The 25,209-nt window shown below is 33.2% G+C and overlaps 1 protein-coding gene across 2 annotated transcripts in view; it reads left to right on the top strand.

Annotated features, from left to right (window-relative positions):
* Nucleotides 1-25,209, top strand: part of PLXDC2 (plexin domain containing 2) — a 596,178-nt gene that overhangs the window by 292,604 nt on the left and 278,365 nt on the right. The window lies entirely within an intron of this gene.

The following is a 25,209-nucleotide window of genomic DNA, read 5'->3' as shown; positions in this document are numbered from 1 at the left end:
ACATCCCCTCCAGCATTCATTACTTTCCTTTGCTGTTATGTTAGCCAATCTGCTAGGTGTGAGGTGATACCTCAGAGTTGTTTTGATTTGCATATCTCTGATTATAAGAGATTTAGAACACTTCTTCATGTGCTTATTAATAGTTTTGATTTCTTTATCTGAAAACTGCCTATCCATGTCCCTTGCCCATTTATCAATTAGAGAATGGCTTGATTTTTTGTACAATTGATTCAGCTCTTTATAAATTTGAGTAATTAAACTTTTGTCAGAGATTTTTATGAAGATTTTTTCCCAATTTGTTGTTTTCTTTCTGATTTTAGTTACATTGGTTTTGTTTGTACAAAAGCTTTTTAATTTGATGTAGTCAAAGTTATTTATTTTACATTTTATGATTCTTTCTATGTCTTGCTTGGTTTTAAAATCTTTCCCCTCCCAACGGTCTGACATGTATACTATTCTGTGTTTACCCAATTTACTTATGGTTTCCTTCTTTATGTTTAAGTCATTCACCCATTTTGAATTTATCTTGGTGTAGGGTGTGAGGTGTTGATCAATTCCTAATCTCTCCCACACTGTCTTCCAGTTTTCCCAGCAGTTTTTATCGAATAGTGGATTTTTGTCCCAAAAGCTGGGATCTTTGGGTTTATCGTATACTGTCTTCCTGAGGTCGCTTGCCCCCAGTCTATTCCACTGATCCTCCTTTCTGTCTCTTAGCCAGTACCAAACTGTTTTGATGACTGGTGCTTTGTAATATAGTTTGAGGTCTGGGACTGCAAGGCCCCCCTCATTTGTGGTTTTTTTTTCATTATTTCCCTGGATATCCTTGATCTTTTATTATTCCAAATGAACTTTGTTATGGTTTTTTATAAATCAGTAAAGAAATTTTTTGGGAGTTCCATGGGTATGGCACTAAATAGATAAATAAGTTTGGGTACGATGGTCATTTTTATTATATTGGCTCGTCCTACCCATGAGCAGTTAATGTTTTTCCAATTGCTCAAGTCTACTTTTAGTTGTCTGGCGAGTGGTTTGTAGTTGTGTTCATATAATTCCTGTGTTTGTCTCGGGAGATAGATTCCTAGGTATTTTATTTTGTCTAAGGTGATTTTGAATGGGATTTCTCTTTCTAGTTCTTGCTGCTAAGCTGTGTTGGAGATATATAGAAAAGCTGATGATTTATGTGGGTTTATTTTGTATCCTGCAACTTTGCTAAAGTTGTTGATTATTTCAATTAGCTTTTTGGTTGAATCTCTAGGATTCTTTAAGTAGACCATCATGTCATCTGCAAAGAGTGATAACTTGGTCTCCTCCTTGCCTATTTTGATGACTTCAATTTTTTTTTCTCTAATTGCTACTGCTAGTGTTTCTAGTACAATGTCAAATAGTAGAGGTGATAATGGGAATCCTTGTTTCACTCCTGATCTTATTAGGAATGCATCTAGTTTATCCCCATTAAAGATGATATTAGCTGATGGTTTTAGATATATACTGTTTATTATTTTTAGGAACAACCCTTCTATTCCTATGCTTTCTAGTGTTTTTAATAGGAATGGGTGTTGTATTTTATCAAAGGCTTTTTCTGCATCTATTGAGATAATTATGTGGTTCTTGTTGGTTTGCTTGTTGATGTGGTTAATTATGTGTATGGTTTTCCTAATATTGAACCAGCCCGGCATCCCTGGTATAAATCCTACTTGATCATGGTGGATGACCCTTCTGATCACTTGCTGGAGTCTTTTTGCTAGTATCCTATTTAAGATTTTGGCATCTATATTCATTAGTGAGATTGGTTTATAATTTTCTTTCTCTGTTTTTGACCTGCCTGGTTTTGGAATCAGTACCATGTTTGTTTCATAAAAGGAGTTTGGTAGAACTCCCTCTTTGCTTATTATGTCAAATAATTTGTATAGTATTGGGATTAACTGTTCTTTGAATGTTTGATAGAATTCACTGGTGAATCCATCAGGCCCTGGGGATTTTTTCTTAGAAGTTCTTTGATGGCCTGTTGGATTTCATTTTCTGATATGGGATTATTTAAGAATTCTATTTCTTCTTCTGTTAGTCTAGGCAGTTTGTATTTTTGTATATATTCAACCATATCCCCTAAATTGGTGTATTTATTGCCATATAATTGGGCAAAGTAATTTCTAATGCTTGCCTTAATTTCATCTTCATTGGAAGTGCTGTCCCCCTTTTCATCTTTAATGCTGTTAATTTGCTTTTCTTCCTTCCTTTTTTAAATTAGATTGACCAGTACTTTGTCTATTTTGTTTGTTTTTTCAAAGTACCGACTTCTTGTCTTATTTATTAAATCAATAGTTCTATCACTTTCTATTTTATTAATTTTTCCCTTAATTTTTATGATTTCTAGTTTGGTTTTCTGCTGGGGTGTTTTAATTTGGTCGCTTTCGAGTTTTTTTATTTGCATTTCCAATTGATTGATCTCTGCTCACCCTAGTTTGTTAATATATGCACTTAGGGATATGAATTTACCTCTGATTACCGCTTTGGCTACATCCCAAAAGGTTTGAAAGGGTGTCTCGCCATTGTCATTTTCCTCGATGAAATTATTAATTGTTTGTATGATTTCTTCTCTAAACGATTTTGGGGTATCATATTGCTTAATTTCCAATTAGTTTTTGTTTTGGTTTTCCATGTACCATTACTGATCATTATTTTTATTGCCTTGTGGTCTGCAAAGGCTGCATTTATTATTTCTGCTTTTCTGCATTTGTGTGCCATGTTTCTGTGATCGAATGTATGGTCAATCTTTGTGAATGTGCCATGTGGTGCTGAGAAGAAGGTGTATTCCTTTTATCCCTATTTATTTTTCTCCATATGTCTATTAATTCTAATTTTTCTAAGATTTCATTCACTTCTTTTACTTCTTTCTTATTTATTTTTTATTTGATTTATCTAAATTTGATAATGGTTAGTTGAAGTCTCCCACTAATATGGTTTTTTAAAAAAGCATTATTTCTTTTATGGGGTAAAATGATTGGACTTGTTCTACTTTCTCTTAAAGAACAGAAGTAAGAGTGGTGATAGGAAACTGCAAAGGGGCAAAGTGCAAATAAGTAATTTTTTTATTGAAATAAACAAAAACTTCCTAACAAACTTTCCAAAAGAGAAATGACCTTTATTGGGAAGGAGTGGTTCTAGTGGAGGTTATTTATATTGTAATCAGGCTTTCATTTAGGGGTTTTGTTGGATTAAGCTATGTCCAGAGTTTCTTTGAATTCAGACATCTTTAGATTCTTTACCCAAGGACACGACTGAATGTCTTTGAACAGAGTATATGTGCCCAATTTAGAGAAAGGATTTATATTCTGTTGAGGCCTTCATCTCCAATATAGATAGCTTCTGAAATGTTTCAATTACAGAAGCACAATTCTTGTATTTCATCATAATTATGCTAAAAATTTAACAAATATATATTTGCTTGCTGATTGCAGGGGAGAATAAAGGAAACAAGTGTTACTGCAAAAATGAAAGAAATATTATCAAAATGTCTTTGCTTAAGAAATTGACAGTTCAGATTTACTATTATGGCAATATCTATGTTCATAATTACCTAAAAATGTCAGTATCGCTTAAAATAATTAGAAGAGGTTACTATGTAATATGAAATATTAAAAAATTACTAAAAGTGATCTTTTAAAGAAAATTCACTAAGAACAATAACCACAACTCATTCAACTCACTTTAAGTAAATAAACCCAAGGCTATCTTGAAAGAGTTTGATTTATAGGATGTAAACATTTCACTGGGTATGGATGAAGATACCAATTAATGCTTTGACATAAAAAACTCTAATTAATTAACTGTTATGATCTTGTGATCTGATTCATAAAGTAAGGTTAAGATTTTAGGAATTAATCACTATTATCTTGGTTTTGATTTTATAAAATATGAACTTGCTACTTGTAAAAAGAAAAATCTTGATTCATAAAAGGAACCATATAATGCATTTATTTTTTTCCTTTAGAAATCAGTCATATCTTATTTCCCACTGTGCAAGAGTTATTGTTTTTTTCAATATATATCTTTGAACAGGTTAACACCTGGCAAAAAAACAGTTCCCACAGTATTCATTGTAATAACATCCCAGGCAAGTCATTGATTGATATGAAGACATTTGTTAGAAATGTTATAACTGTCACCACATTTTAAAAATATTAACCTTAAACCTAAAATCTGTCCATGAAATAACAAGAAAAAGTGTATTTCAAAAGATATAGTCAAATATTTTCTTTCTATTAAGCTTGTTATATAATGCCCTTCTTTTTCCCATATGAATTTCTTTGAGAAGTTAGTAAAAATAGCAGTGAGAAGAAAATTCATTCAGTACTATCTTTTTTAATTTATTTTATTAACTAGCAATGCTAACTTAATTACAACTCCATGCCAAAATCTACTATTTCTTTATTTGGTCTTATTTTTTAACTTTGAGTTTTGGATGGAAGCTTAGATGGAACTATGTTTTGACTGACATTTTTTGTTACTAAGGACTCTGAGCATTCTTTCATGTAGTTGATAGTGATTTCAAATTCTTCATTTGATAACACTTTCCTTATAGTCTTTGATTATATTTATTGACAGACTCACTCTTTGAAGTCATGTGAGTGTGTGTATTCCATCTAGATCTTAAATTTCACACCCTTCTCAGATAATTTTGATGGAAAGTTTGTTTTAGTCAACACTTTCCTTTCTTATTTTACTATTATTGATGTTTAGTGTGAATATTTTTTGATTTAATGTCATCAAAGTTATCTCTTATCTTATGTGATAATAATTATCAGTACATTAAAGATTTTTATTCCTTTAAAGTAGCTGTCTAAGGTATTGAGCTTTTTATCTCTATTTTATTTTTTTATCTCTATTTTAAATAGTGATCTTAAAATTCAAATCACATATCCATTTTATATTATTGTCATATGTTACATAATTATATAGCATGACCATATCAATTGTTGTTGGCTAGATTACATTCTGATATCCCTTAAAGATCTTGTCAAAGAGGATTTATTCTTTTTTTTTTGCAAGTTATTCTTAAGTGACATATCCTTGAGTTTAACAGATATTCAATTATAAAGTATAACTGTTATGGTTTTTAACTATTTCTGATATCCACATTCTTATCTGACTTGATCAAAAGGGATAGGGAAGGTAAATATATTCTGTTAAAAGGGAGTATAGACAATGAGGAAATATCACTAATCAACATGTATGCACCAAATGGTATAGCATCCAAAATTTTAATGGAGAAACTAGGAGAATTGAAGGAGGAAATAGACAGTAAAGCCATATTAGTGGGAGACTTGAACCAACCACTATCAAATTTAGATAAATCAAACCAAAAAATAAATAAGAAAGAGGAAAAAGAGGTGAATGAAATCTTAGAAAAATTAGAATTAATAGACATATGGAGAAAAATAAATAGGGACAAAAAGAAATACACCTTCTAAAAAGAAATACAGCATTACCATGATCCAAGACAATTATGAAGACTTATGAAAAAGAATGCAAATCACTTCCAGAGAAAGAAATATTGGAGTAGAAATGAAGATGAAAACATATAATTTATCAATTATTTATTTGGGTACATGTTTTGGTGTTTTATTTCTATAAGACTGAATAATATGGAAATATGTTTTGCATGATAATTCATTTATGCCCAAGATTGAATTGTTTGTCAGCTCTAAGAGAGCAAGAGTGAAAAAGGGAGGGAGACAATATGGATCATATAACTTTGGAAAACATGTAGAAATTTATTATTAAAATAAAAATAATTAAAAAAGAAAAAATTCACTTAAATCTAGTTTTTCATATTAATATTGTTTTAGGCATATAATAAACACTATAAAATTATTTTTATTCTTTTAAATTTTGCTAAATTTCATTTTTAGTTTTTTATTATTGAGTGACAACTATGAGAAAGGGGGAGAGATTTATGAAAAAAAATAAAAGTAATAGAAGACAAGATATAGCAATAAAATTAATTTAAGATTTCATGTAGATGACAATGCTAAAAGAATTTAAATGGAAGAAAGATGTTCCAAGGATATAATCTTTTTTTTTCACTTTAAACATTATTTTATTTGGTCATTTCCAAACATTATTCATTGGAAACAAAGATCATTTTCTTTTCCTACCCCCCCTCCCACCACCTCTCCCATAGCCAATGCAATCACATGTGTTCTTTATTCGAACCCATTTTCATGTTGTTGGTATTTGCATTAGAGTGTTCATTTAGAGTCTCTCCTCAGTCATATCCTCTTCCCCCCTGTAGTCAAACAGTTGCTTTTCCTCGGTGTTTTTACTCCCATAGTTTATCCTCTGCTTGTGGATAGTGTTTTTTAGATCCCTGCAGATTGTTCAGGGACACTGCATTGACACTAATGGAGAAGTCCATTACCTTCGATTGTACCACAGTGTATCAGTCTCTGTGTACAATATTCTCCTGGTTCTGCTCCATTCGCTCTGCATCAGTTATTGGAGGTTGTTCCGGTCTCCATGGAATTCCTCCACTTTATTATTCCTTTGAGCACAATAGTATTCCATCACCAACAGATACCACAATTTGTTCAGCCATTCCCCAATTGAAGGGCATCCCCTCATTTTCCAATTTTGGGCCACTACAAAGAGCGCAGCTATGAATATTCTTGTACAAGGCTTTTTGTCCATTATCGATTTGGGGTACAAACACAGCAGTGCTATGGCTGGATCAAAGGGCAGACAGTCTCTTATCATCCTTTGGGCATAGTTCCAAATTGCCCTCCAGAATGGTTGAATCAATTCACAACTCCACCAGCAATGAATTAATGTCCCTACTTTGCCACATCCCCTCCAGCATTCATTACTTTCCTTTGCTGTTATGTTAGCCAATCTGCTAGGTGTGAGGTGATACCTCAGAGTTGTTTTGATTTGCATCTCTCTGATTATTAGAGATGTAGAACACTTTTTCATGTGCTTATTAATAGTTTTGATTTCTTTGGCTGAGAACTGCCTGTTCATGTCCCTTGCCCATTTATCAATTGGAGATTGGCTTGATTTTTTGTACAATTGATTTAGCTCCTTGTAAATTTGAGTAATTAAACCTTTGTCAGAGGTTTTTATGAAGATTGTTTCCCAATTTGTTGCTTCCCTTCTGATTTTAGTTACATTGGTTTTGTTTGTACAAAAACTTTTTAATTTGATGTATTCCATATTATTTATTTTGCACTTTGTGACTCTTTCTAAGTCTTGCTTGGTTTTAAAGCCTCTCCCCTCCCAACGGTCTGACATGTATACTATTCTGTGTTCACCTAATTTTCTTATAGTTTCCTTCTTTATGTTCAAGTCAATCAGCCATTTTGAATTTATCTTGGTGTAGGGTGTGAGGTGTTGATCTAGATCTAATCTTTCCCACACTGTCCTCCAATTTTCCCAGCAGTTTTTATGAAAGAGTGGATTTTTGTCCTAAAAGCTGGGGTCTTTGGGTTGGTCATATACTGTCTTGCTGAGGTCACTTACCCCGAGTCTATTCTACTGATCCTCCTTTCTGTCTCTTAGCCAGTACCAAATTGTTTTGATGACCGCTGCTTTATAATATAGTCTGAGATCTGGGAGTGCAAGGCCCACTTCCTTTGTATTTTTTTTTCATTATTTCCCTGGATATCCTTGATCCTTTGTTCTTCCAAATGAACTTTGTTATGTTTTTTTCTAGCCAAGGGGATAATCTTGAGATATACCACAATAAAAGTATGAGAAGATAATGACAAAAATAACTAATATCAACTGATTATGACATTGTATATAATGTTCTGCAAGGGAATATTTGAAATGGTAGGAGGAGAACCATGGGAGGGAGAAACTTTGATTTAAGTGCCTCTTAAATCAAATTATTACAGGGTGCCTACTAGAAAGTCAACACTTTAAAACATTGTGCATTTATAAAAGAGAATGAGGAAAGACTAGTGAATTTGTCCTTAAGAAACTCATTCAACTGGTCTTAGAGCATGGAATTTTAGAAAGGTTGATTGATTTCCTCTTTTAGTCTTGCCCTTTCTTCTGTCACTTTTTCCATCTACCCCAGTGTTTTACTTTTAATCAGTCCCCCTTAACCCCTTATTTTACTTTTCTTTCTATCCCCTCCCTTCTTATTCTCCTCTTATTTCTCCTTAAGGTCTATTAATTGCCCCCCACCAACCTTTTCCTCCTTTTAATACTCCCTTCCCCACTATCTCCTTCATTATTCCCTCTCAGCTTCCCTGTAGAGTAAGATAGAATTCTATACCCCAAAAGATATGGCTGTTTTTCCTTCTCAAAACTAATTCCACTGAGAGTAAGGATTAAATATTACCTATTACCATTCTCTTTGTCCCCTTCTCATAATATTATTCTCCCCCTCAATTACTATGCACCTCTTTATGTGGTATACTTTATCTTATTTTTCTTTTTCCTTCAAGTTTCTTTTAGGGTTATCCTCTTTTTTTTTGTACCCACTACCCTGATTGTTTTTACATATAATCTTGAACAAATTAAAACCATAACCTCTATGTATGAATAGTTCTTCTCTCTACTATGATAATGAATGAAAAAAATTTAAGAATTACAGATATCATTTCTCCATACAGGAATATAAACAATTTGATTTTACTGAGGCCCTTAATTTCCACCCTCTTTCTTGTTTACCTTTTCATGTTCCTCTTGAATTTTGTATTTTGACATGAATTTTTTCATTTATTTCTGTTTTTTTTTCTTTAGGAATGCTTGGAAATCTTCCCTTTTGTTAAATGCCCATATTTTCCCCTGAAAGTATATAGTCAATGTTGATGGATAGTTGATTTTTGGTTGTAGATCCAATTTTCCTGCCTTCCTGAATATCATATTCCAAGATGTGGTGTCCTTTACTGTGGAAGCTGCCAGATCCTGTGTAATCCTGACTGAAGCTCCTTGATATCTGAATTGTCTTTTTCTGGTCATTTGTAATATTTTCTCTCTGGGCTGGAAATTCTTGAATTTGGCTACAAAATTCCTAAGGATTGTCTGTTGGGAATCTAATGTAGGGGGTTATCTATGGATTCTTTCAATGTCTATTTTGCTGACTTGTTCAAGAATATCATGGAAGTTTTCTTAATTAACTTCTTGTAATCTGATGTCCAGACTTTTGTTACAGGCTTTCTGGTGAACCAACGATTCTCAAATTGTCTCTCCTCAATCTGTTTTCCAGGTCAATTGTATTTTCAATGAGATATTTCATGTTTCCTTCTGTTTTTTTCATTCTTTTGATTTTTCTTTATTAATTTTTGCTGTCCTGTGATATCATAAGCTTCTCCTTGCCCATTTCTAGTCTTTAAAGAATGTTTTTCAATTATGATATTTTGATTTTCCTTTTTGGTTTGGTCTATCCTGCTCTCCATGCCTTCTATTAGGTCAGTTCTGCTTTCAATTTTGCTTATTATTTCATTTGATTTCTGTGTCTCTTTGCCCATGTGGGCAATTTTATCATTTAAGCTGTTATTTTATTTTTGTATTACTTTAATTTCTTTTTACCACTTTTCTTCCCATACTCTATCTGTTGTTTTCATTTGGTTCTTGAACTCTTTTATGAGTTCTTCAAGAACTTGCGACCAATTTCATTTTTTTTTGAAAGTTTGAATGTGTTTGTTTGTCACTCTCTGCTGTTGCTTCTGTATTTTTCTCTTTTTTTTCTTCTGTCTTGCAGGGCTTTGCCTTGGTAGTATCTTCCCTTCTTAGTCAGAAGCATGAGTGAGAATGGGTAATGTTATGTTCTTAGTGTAGCTTGCTTTAAAGAGTTTCACCCTGAGGCTATCTTTCCAACCCCTACTGCCTTGGCTATATCCAGCCTTGTTTCTGCCCAGACTCCAGGCACTGCTCCCCAGGCTCTGCACTCTTTAGCCTCAGGTCTCAAGTTTCACTGTCAAGGCCTTGCACTATCCTCAGGGCTAAATCTGTGGTGTTTTCATCCAGCCCCTGAGAATTTAGAGATTGCCATGGCCCTAATTCTGACTTGTGTGGGAGAGGGGTAATAAGCTTCTATAAGTGCAATTTTGCCCCTTCATGATGTGGGAATCCTCAAACATTGCCTACCTTTAAGGCCACATCCAGTAGGAGAACCCCTTTACTCACTCACTTTTGCTTTCTCTCTTTTTGAGACACTTTCTATTGATTGGTTGGAAGAAGATTCAGAAGACCCCTGCTACTAAGCTGCTATCTTATCTCTGCCTCCTGAAAGATTAGTTTTAGATCAGTATCTCACACCCAATGTCATGGAAGAGATGTAGCATAAAAGCCCACATTGAAGAGTAATTCTCTTTATATGCTGAGACCCTCTAGATGCTCTTGTTTGTTGATTACTGTACTTGTTATGTCAAACCTTGAGATTCTGAAGAACCAATTCAAAGCAATTTTACTATCTGTGGAAAAGTCTGGATTCCCAGCCCAGGGCAATATGGACTGAAAGGGGATGATGCATGTGGACTCAGAATGAAGCCATGACAGAGAAGCTGTTTAAGCAAAAAACATTTTGTAGTGGTTTATGGAGAAAATAAGTGTTGAAATAGACAAGTAATGATGTATAAGAAAGTTTCAAGTTGTTTGGCAATCAAAGGGTAGAAAAAATAGAATTGATTTTGATATTGTTTCAAGATGATGAAAAGACCATTTGAGGTTTTGGAAGTCCTGAGGACTTTTGGTTTGGTTTGGTTCTTTGTGTCAACCTTTACTCAGAGATCAAAGACTCAATATAAAAAAGATTATTAGAACTCATTATGGCAAAGTAAAAAATTGTGGATTCCAACATATTCATATTGATTATTTAGAGAGATGACAATCTGCACATTTTTGAACTTTTCCACTTTATCTGTGTAATTTTGTACTGAGTGAGTTCATAACATTTCTCGGCATGCTAACAAAATGTATTTTTTTGCCATCTATTATGACATTACTTTTTCTGTTATGCTTGGATTTCTAACTGAAATGGATGTATCACAATTGTGCTATTTCCCCTATTTATTGTGTTAGAAATGTTTCAGCTTTTGAACAGAAAATGACAATTGCTATGCTGTGAATGCCTTTTGATAGTCCTCTTTAAGTCCCTGTTACTCCTATAATGGACCAAGGAAAGAACATTACTATAAAAGCCACCTGGTACTAAGAGGCAGCTTATGAAATTAAGGTCTGCTTCTAATTCTTAACATGTTATTTATTCTTGGTAACTATTTCTACTTCCTGTTGAATGTTTACTAAATAAAACTCAATGAAAATAAAAGTACTGTTTATAACTTTTATATTTTAACTTTGTCAACATGAAAACTATTTCAAAATTTAATGTCCTTAAGTTTGAAAAATACTTGATTATAGAGTCCAACTGTTTTTGTTATTTAAATATTTCTGATATTCAAATTTCTTATTTATTCCATTGATCTACTTTTCACACCTGTTAAGGCTTTAATAAAAAGTGTCCAAAGATACCTTCAAATATACTTCAAACATTTTTAAATGACTTCCATTAAAATTTCTTTACCTTTTAAAATTAGGACATTATATATAATGTTCCACCTATAAGGAAAAATTCAATGTAGTAGAAGAAAGAGGGAAGAGTAGTGTTTCTTAAGCAAATGTAGGAAAGGTTACCTACTAGAAAGTCAACCCTTTCAAATACTGCAAGGATAAGAGGATGATCAATAGAAAACCTAATTAATTTGTCCATAAGAATCTCAGTCAACTGGCCTTAGAATAAGGAACTTTAAGAAGGCTGGTTGGGACAAAATCCAAATATTTGAAATTCTAATAAATATTGAACTGTTTGAATTATGTGTACATATAGATCAACATTTTACTAAAATAAATACCAATAACCCAGTGACACTATGTTCTTGAAGTAAAAATATCAGAATATGTAGCCTCTGTGAGATTCTCTTGGATAAAAAGGATAAGGAAAAAACAACATGAGCATATTATCTAATAACCAGTCTAAGTAGGGAGAGGATGTATTCTGCCTGATAGAAGGCTTTGTCTATAGCTAATCATGAAAGAAATCATTTTAAAAGAATCCACAATTTTAAGAGGCTCTTTTTTAAATAGTGTTGTTAAGGTATACGTAGAAAGGGGAAAATAAGGTACTAGAATTACATAAGATTGATATAGATTCATTAATAACTACTGATATATTGGCCTCTGTTTGGAAAATTTTCCTAAGTTTCATCTTAGGGGAAAACATATGAACATAGGCACAGTAAAACTTTAAAGTTATTCAAGAGCACTGAAAAATCCAGGGACTTCTCCATGGTCACACACACACACACACACACACACACACACACACACACACACACACACAGCTAGTATATGTCAGAAGTGGGGCTTGGAATCAGTTCTCTTTAACAAGGCAGGATTTCAATACTTTAGGTGACCATTTATGTTTTAATTTTATAATGTGTTCATAAGAATACATTGAAAATATAAGGACAGAAAAAGCAGATTTTGGAAAATCATCTTCTATGATAAATCACATTGTTATAGCCATTCATTTAAGTGAAAGGTATATAGTTTTTTAATTTAATTTTATTCATTTATTATTATTTAGAATATTTTCCTATGGCTACATGATTAATGATTCCCACCTCCCTTCTCTCTCTCTTCTGGAGCTGGCAAGCAATTCCACTGGGTTATACATGTATCATTGTTCAAAACCTACTTCCATGTTATTCATATTTGTAGTAGAGTGGTCTTTTAAAATTAATACCTTAATCAGATCCTTATTGAACTTTGTTATCTATAATATGTTTTTCTTCTGAATTTCTCTTTCCATAGTTCTTTCTCTGGATGTGGATAGAGTCCTTTCTCATAAGTTCCTCTGGATTGTCTTGGGTCATTGCATTGATGCTAGTAGAAAAGTCTTTTATTTTGGATTATACCATAATATATCAGTCTTTGTATACAAAGTTCTCCTGGTTCTGCTCCTTTTGCTCTGCATCAATTCCTGGAGGTCTTTTAAGTTCATGTGGAATTCCTCCAGTTGATTATTCCATTCAGCACAGTAGTATTCCATCAACATCAAATCCCACAATTTGTTCAGCCATTCCCCAGTCAGTGTACACCCTCTCATTTTCCAATTTTGTGCCACCACAAAGAGCATGGCTATAAATATTGTTGTACAAGTCATTTTCCTTATCATCTCTTTGGGGTACTAACTCAGCAGTTGTATGGCTGGATCAAAGGGCAGGCATTTTTAAAGCCTATTGCACATAGTTTCAAATTGTCCTCCAGAATGGTTGGACAAATTCACAAATCCACCAGTGATTTTAAATGGAGTTTCTCTTTCCAATTCCTGCTGCTGAATTTTGTTGGAAATATAGAGAAATGCTAATGACTCGTGGGTTTTTCTTGTACCCTGCTACTTTGCTAAAGTATCATCTGCAAAGAGTGATAGTTTAGTTTCCTCATTGCCTACTTTAATCCCTTCAATCTTCTTTTTTATTTCTCTAATTGCTACTGCTAGAATTTGTAGTACAATATGAAATAGAGGTGATAATGATCATCCTTGCTTGACTCATGATCTTATTGGGAAAGCTTCTAACTTGTCTACAACTTAGATAATACTTAATGATGACTTTAAATTTATACTGAATATTATTTTGAGGAATGACTCTTCTATACTTTCTAGTGTTATCAACAGAAAGGGGTGTTGTGTTTTGTCCAAAGGCATTTTTTCTGCAACTTTTGAGCTAATTATGTGATATCTGTTGGTTTGATTATTGATATGGTCAGTTATGTGGATGCTTTTCCTAATATCAAACCAGCCTTAAATTCTTAATATAAATCCCACCTGGTCATAGTGGATAATCCTTGTGAGAATTTGCTGTAGTTTTTTGCCATTATTTTATTTAAGATTTTTGCATCTATGTTCATTAAAAAGATTTCTCTGTAGTTTTCTTTCTCTGTTTTTAGTCTGCCTGGCTTTGGAATCAATACCATATTTGTGTCATAAAAAGAATTTGGTAAGACTTCTTCTTTGCTAATTTTGTCAAATAACTTGCATAGTATTGGGATTAGTCATTCTTTAAATGTTTGATAGAATTCTCTTGTGAATCCATCTGGCCCTGAGGATTTTTTCTTAGGAAATTCCTTGAAAGCTATTCGATTTTTTTTGCAGAGATGGAATTATTTAGGTATTCTATTTCCTCTTTTGTTAACCTAGGCAATTTATGTTTTTCCAAATGTTCACCAATTTCCCCTTAGATTATCATATTTATTGCGATATAATTGGGCAAAATAGTCATTAATAATTACCATGATTTCCTTTTCATTAGAGATAAGATCACCCTTTTCATATTTGATACTATTAATTTGAATCTCATCTTTCTTTTTTAAAATGAGATTAACCAGTATTTTATCAATTTTATTTGCTCTTTCAAAGTATTAGCTCCTAGACTTATTTATTAGTTCAGTAGTTCATTTACTTTCAATTTGATTAATTTCTTCTTTAATTTTTAGGATTTCCAATTTAGTTCTCATCTGGGGATTTATTTTGTTCTTTTTCTAATATTTTTTATGTTGCAAACCCAATTCGTTGATCTCCCTCTACTTTGTCACTATAGGTACTCAGAGACACAAGTTTTCTCCTGAACACTGCTTTGGCTGTGTCCCATTGGTTTTGATATGATGTCTCCTCATTGTTATTCTCCATAATTAAGCCTGTAATTGTTTCTATGGTTTCTTTTTTTATACACCAGGTTTGCAGAATTAGATTATTTAGTTTCTAATTATTTCTAAATTTTTCTTTCCATGGACCCTCTTTCTGAGTAAACTTCTATCTTCTTTACTACTATGAGTAACTTTTGAGCTTGGAAATCTTCTATCTTATTCAATAACCATTTCTTGACCCTGAAAGAATATGCAAAGATTTGCTTTAGAAGTGACTCTTGGATATAAAAATCAGATTTTTGCCTTCCTGAATATCATATTCAATGTGTTTTCCTCCTTTAATGTAGAAGCTGATAGGTTCTGTGTGATCCTGATTGTAACTCCATGGTATTTGAATGATTTCTTCCTTCAAGTTGTCATTTGATGATTCTTTTCTGGAGGTGATCTGTGAATTCTTTTAATTTCAATTTTATTTTATTGTTCAAGGCTCTCTGGGCAGTTATTTTTGATGATTTCTTATAATATCACATCCAGGGCTTTTTCTTGATCATGGCTTTCAGGTTGTTCAATAATAACCAAATTGTGTCTCTTAGATCTATTTTCTATGCTGGTTGTTTTTTTCAATGAGTTATTTCATGTTTTCCTCTATTTTTTCATTTCTTTGATTTTGTTTCATTGATTCTTGATTTCTCTCATAAAATAATTAATTTCTAGATAGTCAATTCTCATTTTTATGGCTTGATTTTCCTCTGTCAGTTTTTTGGTTTTCCTTTTTCAATTGGCCCATTTTTATTGCATTACATTCCTTTCTCCTTGCATCGCTTTTTTATCTTTTCCACACTTTTCCTCTGCCTCTCTTAATTGGTTTTGAAGTCCTTTTTAAGTTCTTCCAGAATTTGTGTCCAATCTATATTTTTATTTTGGACATTAGGTGTATTTTCTTTGCTTTCACTGTCCCCTTCTGTGTCTATACCTTGCTCTTTGTCATTATAAAAATTCTTTAGATTTTGCTGCTTTTTTGTGTGTTTGATCATTTTTCTTATCTATTTATGGGTAGGCTTGTGGGGATGATATGATGGTCTGAGGGATGAGAATTCTGAGAGGCCTCTCTTCCAGCTGATTCAATTGGCCTTTGAGATCCTGCTTTAGGCTTAGGTGTAAGCTTTTGATCTCACTCTCATCTTGATCAGATCAGGGACTAATCAATTTCTATGCTTAGACTTAGGCTCAAGTTTTTGGCCTCACTATTTACTTGATTCAATCAGCACATCCTTTCTTGTTTTCTCTTGTAGCTCTGCCCTGAGTATTAGGAAAAAATATCAGTACTTAGAATTTAGTACTATCATGCTCCCAAATGTATGAGTTAAGTCCTTGTCCCAAGCCCAAACTAGAATTCCCTGGGCAGGGGTTCCAGACTTTTCCACATGTTTGAAATTTCAAGGAATATGGATTGACTTTTACCTCTATTTGCTCAGGCTGCATCTTGTAAAGATTAAAATTTATGGAATATGGGGAGACTGAGGCAGGTAGAAATTAGTTTCTCTCTGCAAGGAGTATTATATTTTTTAGAGGTTTATTAAAGGTTAAAGATTAAGAATATACAAGTAAGAAACATGTGCCTAGGCCAGAGGCCTAGACAAAATAACCTCACATCATGGAAGAGACGCCTCTGCTCCAAAGTCCAAAAGTCCAAAAAAAACCAAGCCCCCTTCAAAAGCCTTTGAATCCACTTAAATACCTTCTTGATCTCGGCCCAGGTGAGATTACAAGGCATTCTGGGGAAGTGGAGCAAAGGCTCATGGGGATTGTAGTCCTGTATTCGAGTCTATTTTTTACAATCTCAGTATCTCGATATTGGCTTAGGCATAGGTTTTCTGAACCAAGGACACCAGAAGTGGGGTTAGGGTGGTGTGACTTGCTTTTGACTTGCTCTTCCCTCTTTGCTGCAGTTTCTTGCTGGGTCTAGTCTCCTATCACTCCAGTGCCCTATGTAACAGTTAAAATTTAGGGAGACTGAGGCAGGTAGAAATTAGTTTCTCTCTGCAAGGAGTATTATATTTTTTAGAGGTTTATTAAGGATTAAGGATTAAAGAAAATACAGGATAAGGAAAATGTGCCTAGGCCAGAGGCCTAGACAAGACCTCACCTACATTATGGAAAGAGCCACATCTGCTCCAAAATGGAAGTCTAAAAAGAGCCCCAAAAACCTTTGCCACCAGGTTAAATACCATCTGGATCTAGGCCCAGGTGAGATTACAAAGCATTCTGGGGAAGTGGAGCAAGCAATTGTGGGGATTGTAGTCCTGTATTCGAGTCTATTTTTTACACCTAGATGTTAGTTGCCTACCTTTTGGGTTTTTCTTTTCTTGAAAGTTGTTTCACTCTATCTTCTTGTTGATTCTTTCATTCCTATATTTATTTTGTGGAAATCTTTTATTTTTGGTTGGGAAGGATTCTCATTGTGGCACAGAGGTTCACAGAGTTGCTGAGGATTAATCCACCATCTTCTAGAGATTTTTTAAAAAGAACACTTCTATTTCAAAAAAGAATTTGATACTGGATAAATCAGTCTTAAAAGCTTTTTTTTTTTCCTGCAGGAGTTTATTGATGAATATATTAAGAATTTAATTGTTTAATAAACATAAACATATATACACATAAAACTGTGAAAGTATCTCCTGGTTATTAGTATATACTTAATTTGGATATATATGGATAATTTGGAGATATAAGAGTTATTTTGTAGAACCAGATCTATCAATTAATGAATAATCACTTCTTATTCATCTATGACATACAAAAGACAATACTTAATTAATTGTGAGCAAAATAACACTCTACTAAATGTTTCAGATATTATATGAATGTTTTTATTAAGAAAAATCAATTAATGTTAATTGCCTTTACTCTCCTTTTCTTTCATTAAACTAACATTCATATCATCAAGTAACCAGAGAATTTATTACCATCAAAGCCATATTCTTTGTGAAAATTTGATTTGAATATTCTATTAGTTTAGAATAAATGGTTCCTTATAAGAATAAAATTAAAAAAAAAACTTTGAAAACCAATTAACAAGTTAAGGAGCTGGAAAGTGGAGGGGGGGTGGGGAAGGTGTCATGCTGCTCTGATCTACTTCTTCTGTTATCCCCAGATGTCCTTTTCCACACTACCTATTTTTATCATTTCTCTTTGATGATCTATTTGAAAATTTGACAGTCAGAGGTTTCTTCAGTTTGATCATGTATATATGCAAAAAATGCAAAACTTCTATTTAAGAAAAGGACCTAATTATTACCAATACATTACTGTGAATTGGTTCAGTCCTATTTTTAATATCTAGATGTATAAGTCACAAGGGGATTTTAATGAGGTAGAAGAAGATATAGATACCTTTTGTGATATGGGACAAATTGAATAAGCCCCAAGAGTTGGAATTTAGGGAGCTGCAACAATCTGGGTGTTGGATATTACAAGCATAAAGTTGTAGAAGAAAGATAAAGGAAAGAAGTAGGAAGGAACCAAAGAACACACTTGATCCAATTCACCAATTCAAAAGGTTGGAGGTAGACCTCTGATACCTGAAACAAAGAAAAAAAATGTCTTCTGTCTTCTTATGTCACACTTTTTCATCCAACCCAATGTGTCTGGGTCTCAAAATTCAGTCTAATGCTATTAGTATAGAAAGTGTGACTACATCCAGTAAAAATCTTGTGTAGCATAATTGCTTGTACTTGCCCTTCCTTTGATAGCAGTATCCTAACAGGACTATTTCAGAGGAAGGAACATAAAAAAGCGAAAGGATTATGTATTTCCACCTTCCACATATGGTCATTTATATATTGGTGTGAGTGACTAGGATAGATTAATGTAAACCATAGATTGCTCTAAAGCTTCCTGTTTGTCAATAGTTTCTACCTATTCACCATCAATGTTTGCTTTTTTTTTTTAACCAGAGCCAGTAATTGACAATAATGATCCCTTTGCCATTCATTCTGTAATAAATAATAAAATTAAATTTGAAGGAGCCAGGGAGAAAATATTATATTTAGCTTACCTGCATAGAATAAAAGTATTCCATTTTGGGGGTCTTTATGTTTCAATAAAGCACTTCACATATATTATTTCATTTTAGCTAAAAAACTGTTTTGTGAAATAAACACTACAGGTTCTAATTCCATTGTTCTAACTCCATGAACTAAAGAGCTGGAGCTGAGAAATGGTGATTTGGCCAGGGCTGTTCAGCCTCTTCATTTGCAATGCAAGAACAAAATACTCTTGACAATAGATTTAACATTTTTTCCTCTTTGTTATTCTGCACCTGTTCTTATTAGTTAGTATTTAATTATTAGTAAAATTTTACAATTTTTAGTTTCTTGGAGAGGCAGCCTGTAATGGAATGAAAGCGGACACTCAGAATCTGAAGATATGAGTTCAAGAAGTAGTGTGTTTTTTTATTAATCATGCAGTCTTGAACAAATTTTCTAAGTCTTAGTTTCTCCATCTAGAAAATGACAATGATAATAATATTCATTGTGCTTATCCTCCCTTTTCATAGGATTCTTATAAGAATCAAATGGAAGAATACATACCAATAGTTTGATAATCATCAAGTAAAATAGAAATGTGGATCTTTATTACATTATATTTTATTACATTTATACTTTTTATGACATTTACTATTTATTACACAATGATGATGGTGATGATAATGTCTAGGGGGTGAGTAATCTCTTCCTTAAAGTCCCTCTTTAAACAGTTTTGGAAGATCATATTTCTTTTAAGATAAATACAATATTTCATTTCATTTATTGCGTAATAATGTTGTAATAATATCTATGAGTGGTGAATAATCCTTCATAAATTTCCTGTTCAGAAAATTTAAAAGATCATGTTTGTTTTAATGTAAATTCAATATTTACTGCGATTTACAGAAAGAACATTAGGTATCAGTTTAGAGAATTCATTCTCGAATCCCATGTTTTCTACTTATTGCCTGTGTTATAATGAACATCACTTAATCTATCTGCATACTCATAAAATTAGAAAACTGAACTAGATGAATGCTATCTTCTCTCCAACATTAAATTATGTAATTTAAGAACTGGGGTGGAAAGTTAGGCTTGGAGATGTCTAAGCAATAGACTATCCCCCTATTCCTCCTCAGCTATTCCTATATCTATATCAAGGTATTGATTTAATGGAATATTTAAGCTAAAATGTTTGACTTTAATGGATTAGTAAAGTTGGGTTTCATATTAGAATTGACACGATTTTGTTAGGAGGCTTTCAGTCATTAAATTGTCTGCTTGTCTTAAAATATTAAACTTGAGAAAGACTAATTTCTTGAAAAAAAAAAACTTGCATCTAAGAATCAATAGTATGTATTGAATTAAGACAGAAAAATGGTAAGGGCCAGGCATTGGGGACTAAGTAACATACTCAGGGTAAGTAAGTCACACAGCTAAAAGGTAACTGAGGCCAGATTTGTTTGCAGGGCCTCCCATCTCTAGGTCTGGCTTTAGATGCAATGAGACATCCAGATGCCTCTGACTATTTCCTTCTTAATTTAGACATGAAAAGGAGAAAAGAAAATTGAAAACATATTTTCAGAATGTTAATTGAAATATTAAAGGAGGCTTTATCTATACTTTCTTTTTTACGCATCACTCTTGGCACAGCTAGGAGGCACAGTGGATAGACCACTGGGCTTGCAGTCAGGAAAACCTGAGTTCAAATCCAGACTCAGATACTAATTAGCTATGTAACCGTGGGTAAGTCACTTTACCATGGTTGACTGAGTTTTCTCACTTGTAAATTGAGCTGGAGAAGGAAATGACAAAGTAATCCAGTAGTTTTGTCAAGAAAACTTCAAGTGAGTTTATGAAGAATTGAATATGACTGAAATAAAACTTCCCTATTAGATACTCCATGAAATTTCATCGTTGTAATTGATGATATAAATGGTGAGATACTTGCATATAGTCCCACAGTCAGGTAGTCTCAAAAGCCAAAGTGTCAATGGTTAAAGTATTTAAAGCCAGAGATTTCTGCAACTAAGTCCATAACATTATGAATACTAAGAATGTATAAACTGTGTACATTTTCTTTGTATGGCTATTTTATTGAGTATTCACTTTTTGCCATAACCAACATTTAATAACTTTGCATATTTAACAAACTTGTTGATATATTGACTTTTTATAGACCATATGATATTTAGTTATTTTACTTTTGTTTCAAATGGAACCTCACTTGACCTAATCAACTCATTCATAGGAAATGTGAGAATTGATATAAGGGTTGATGTAAAAACAGAGCAGATATAAATTCATGTTCTTTCCCTCCCTTCCTCCCTTCCCCTCCCAAAGGCAACAAGCAATTCCACTGGGTTATTGATTTGTTTTGAAATTTTACAGACCTCACGCTCCTTATATTCTTTCCTAGGCTCTCTTCACTCTCCATTCACTCTTGGTGATCTCAATTGTCAGGGTTTAAATTATTTTCACTTGGAAAATAACTCCCAAATGCACAGATCTAGCTCTCATCTGTCTCCTGAACTCAAGAGCCACATCACCAGCTGCTTGTCTGCCATCTCCACCAGCTGGAAATTGCGTTGTCATATCAAAATAAAAATTTCTAACTCAGAATCCATTCCCTTGTTCTTTTGCTACTTTTACTTCAAAATTCCTCATTCCTTTTGAGAATATCACCCTCGTTCCATGTCTTCACTTTGACAACCTTGGACTTTCTCTTTCCTTTCCCCTCTATTCCAATGAAAGGATTGCCAAGTCATGCATGTTTTCCTCCCTGAAATCCTTGTATTAATGGCCTTCTCTCCATTCACATAGCCACAATGATAGTTTTAGCTTTCAGCACCTGTTGTCTACATTTCAGGAGCCCCCTAATTAGTCCCCTTGTTTCAATTATCTCCCCTTTCCAATTCATTTTCCACATAGCTGCCGAATTTTGTTTCTAAAATAGAAATCTGATTGTGTCATTCAACTGCTTTCAAGTCTTTGGCAATTATCCATTGCCCCAAGGGGGGCAATTACAGATTCTTTAAACAAGTATTTAAAAACTTCCAAAATCTAATTTTTTAAAACTTTTTTGAAAATATAAAATCTTTAACTTCTGCCTTATAAAGGATACTAAGTATTGGTTGCAAGGCAGAAGAAGAGTGCTAAGGGGTAGGCCATTGGGGTTCAGTGATTTGCTCAGGTCGCACAGTTAGGAAGTATCTGAACTCAGGACTTCTCAAATTTAGGCCTGGCTCTTTATTCACTGAAAAAAACTAGCTGTCCCTATCTTAACTTCTGTTTTGTTTTTTATGTTTTAAATTATTATTGCAAATGTTTACTAATCCATACATAAGCATTTCCATATATAAACAAAAAGAAGATATTACACAAATGAATTTTAAAGAATTCTATATGTTTAATTACTTTTCTTCATATCTACATAATAAATCCGATCCACAGGTGTCCTAACCTCTCTACCTTCTCAGTATCACATAGTATATTCCCAGGAAAGCCAACATGTTCATTAAAATTAAGTCTTTCATGTTTTATCTTTCTGTTCACTTCCTGTAAGTAACATTTTTAAGTTTATTCTTCCAACATTAGTTCTGTGACTGTGTATATAATGTTGTCTTGGTTCTGTACATTTCTGTTTGTTATCTTATATACTTTTCTAGTATTTTTAAACCAACCTTTTTTTATCACTCACTTATCACAATCTTATACCACAATTGGTGTAGCCATTCCCCCATTGATGGACATCATCCTCAGATTCCAATTCTTTGTTGACACAAAGAGCTGTTATAAACATTTTGAAAAATATGGATTCTTTTCCTCTTTCCCTAATCACCTCAAAAAACAGAACCAGCAATACTGGGTTTAAGGGTATAAACAGTATAAACTCTCTGGCTGTAATTCCAAATTGTTCTCCAAATGATTGGATCAGTTCCAGCTGAGAGAGTATTAATTAGGGTCCCTGGTTTTCCATATTCCCTTTAACATTCATCATTTTGCCCTTTTGTCATTTTAGTCAGCCTGGTGTGTGCAAGGTGATATCTCAGAGTTGTTTTGGTTTGTATTTCTCTAACCAGCAGTTATTTGGATCATTTTTTAATACCTAGATTTGCTTTCAATTTCTACATATGTAAATTATTCACATCTTTTATCCATTTACAATTAGGAGATGACTCTTATTGTTAAATTCGACAAAGTTCACTACATATTTTAGATATCGAAGGGATTATATATGAAATTTCCCTCCATTTTTTGCTTTCCTTCAAATCTTGATAGTTTATTTTTAGAAAAACATTGTTTTCAAATTATCCATTTTATATTTCATGATGCTCTTGTGTGAAATTAACATAAAATGTCACTTATTGTTGGCCCATGCATATTAAGATAGGACACAGAGTGACAGTGCAGTTTCCAACATTTGGAATAGGCATGTGGAGTATATATATATATATATATATCCAAAATGAGGTCACAAGGACTTGAGAAATGACTCAAGTTCGACAACAAATTTTTTGGGTAGGAAAGACACTAGTGACCTTCAGGATCGAGAAAAGTCAGTTGTATAAGGTAGTCCTAAGACTGTCTTGAAAGATTTTTGGACTGCCGTAGAAGGAACAGACAGAGTCTGCCTGTAGCATGAAGCATACTATTCTTCACTTCATTTCCTCCATTATTTTTTCTCTAATGTAAGCAATATGTATCTTGTTTCATAACATGATATACATGGACAAAATATATTGTATAATATATATATATATATAAATATATAATCTGTATCATTACCTACCTTCTTGTGAAGAGGGGAGGGGCAGAAGGGAAGGGGAGAACATGGATAGGAAAATGTCAGAAAACAAATATTTAAAAATGTTTAGATGCAAAATGGAATAAAAATGAAAGAATCTAGGGATTTTAAGATGGAAAAGTAATGTGTGAATGCATTTTATTTTGTTTTTTACTTATTTGGGGGAGCTTAATTTTATTCAATTAATGTAGAGTATTTTTCCATGGTTACAAGATTCATGTTCTTTCCTTCCCCTTCTCCCACCCCCTTCCTAAAGCTCAAGCGCAATTCCACTGGGTTTTACATATGTCACTGATCAAGGCCTATTTCCCTATTATTGATATTTGCACTAGGGTGATTGTTTAGAGTCTATGTCCATAATCCATATCCACATCAACCCATGTGATCAAGCAGTTGTTTTTCTTCTGTGTTTCTGCTCCCACAGTTTTTCCTCTGGATGTGGAGTGCATCTTTCTCATAAGTCCCTCAGAATTGTCCTGGGTCATTGCATTGCTGATAGTAAAGAGGTCCATTACATTCAAGGGTACCACAGTGTCTCTGTGTATGATGTTCTCCTGGTTCTACTCCTTTCACTCTGCATCAGTTCCTGGAGGTTGTTCCAGTCTCCATGGAATTCATCCAGTTTAGTGTTCTTTTGAGCACAACAGTATTCCATCACCAAGATATGCCACATTTTGTTCAGTCATTCCCCAATTAGAGGGCATCCACTCATTTTCTAATGTTTTGCCACCACAGAGAGGGCAGCTATGAATATTCTTGTATAAATCTTTTCCCCTATTATCTCTTTGGAGTAAAAACCCAGCAGTGCTATGGCTAGATCAAAGAGCAGGCAGTCTTTAACACCCTTTGAACATAGTTCCAAATAACCATCCAGAATGGTTGGATCAATTCACAACTCCACCAGCAATGTATTTATGTCCCAATTTTGTCATATCCCTTCCAACATTTATTATTTTCCTTTGCTGTCATGTTAGCCAGTCTTCTAGATGTGAGGTAATACCTCAGAGTTGCTTTGATTTGCATTTTTCTGCGTATAAGGGATTTAGAACACTTTTTCATGTGCTTATTAATTGTTTTGATTTCTTTATCTGAAAATTGTCTATTCATGTCCCTTACCCATTTATCAATTGGGGAATGGCTTGATTTTTTACATAATTAATTTAGCTACTTATAAATTTGAGTAATTAGAACTTTGTCAGAGGTTTTTGTTATGCAGATTTTCCCCCAATTTGTTGCTTCCCTTCTAATTTTGGTTGCATTGGTTTTCTTTGTACAAAAAACTTTTTATTTAATTTAATGTAATCCAAATTATTTATTTTATATTTTGTAGTTTTTTCTAACTCTTGCTTGGTCTCAAAAATCTTTCCTTTCCCAAAGATCTGACAAGTATATTATTCTCTGTTCACATAATTTTCTTATAGTTTCCTACTTTATATTCAAGTCATTCACCCATTCTGAGTTTATTTTGGTATAGAGTGTGAGATGTTAATCTAAACCTAATCTCTCCCATACTGTTTTCCAATTTTCCCAGAAGTTTTTGTCAAATACTGGAATTTGTCCCAAAAGATTGGATCTTTGGGTTTATGGAATGAGTTTTAAACATTAAAGAAAACCAAAGAAAAATAACTGGAAATGGAGTATCTCATATGAGGAACAACAAGGACATTTTGATTGTAATATAAAAAGTTGAAGGAGATTGATATTTAATAAGGCTGGAAAAAT

This window comes from Monodelphis domestica, chromosome 5, assembly GCF_027887165.1.
Source record: "Monodelphis domestica isolate mMonDom1 chromosome 5, mMonDom1.pri, whole genome shotgun sequence".
Lineage (NCBI taxonomy): Eukaryota > Metazoa > Chordata > Mammalia > Didelphimorphia > Didelphidae > Monodelphis > Monodelphis domestica.
This window is presented reverse-complemented; position numbering and strand designations above follow the sequence as displayed.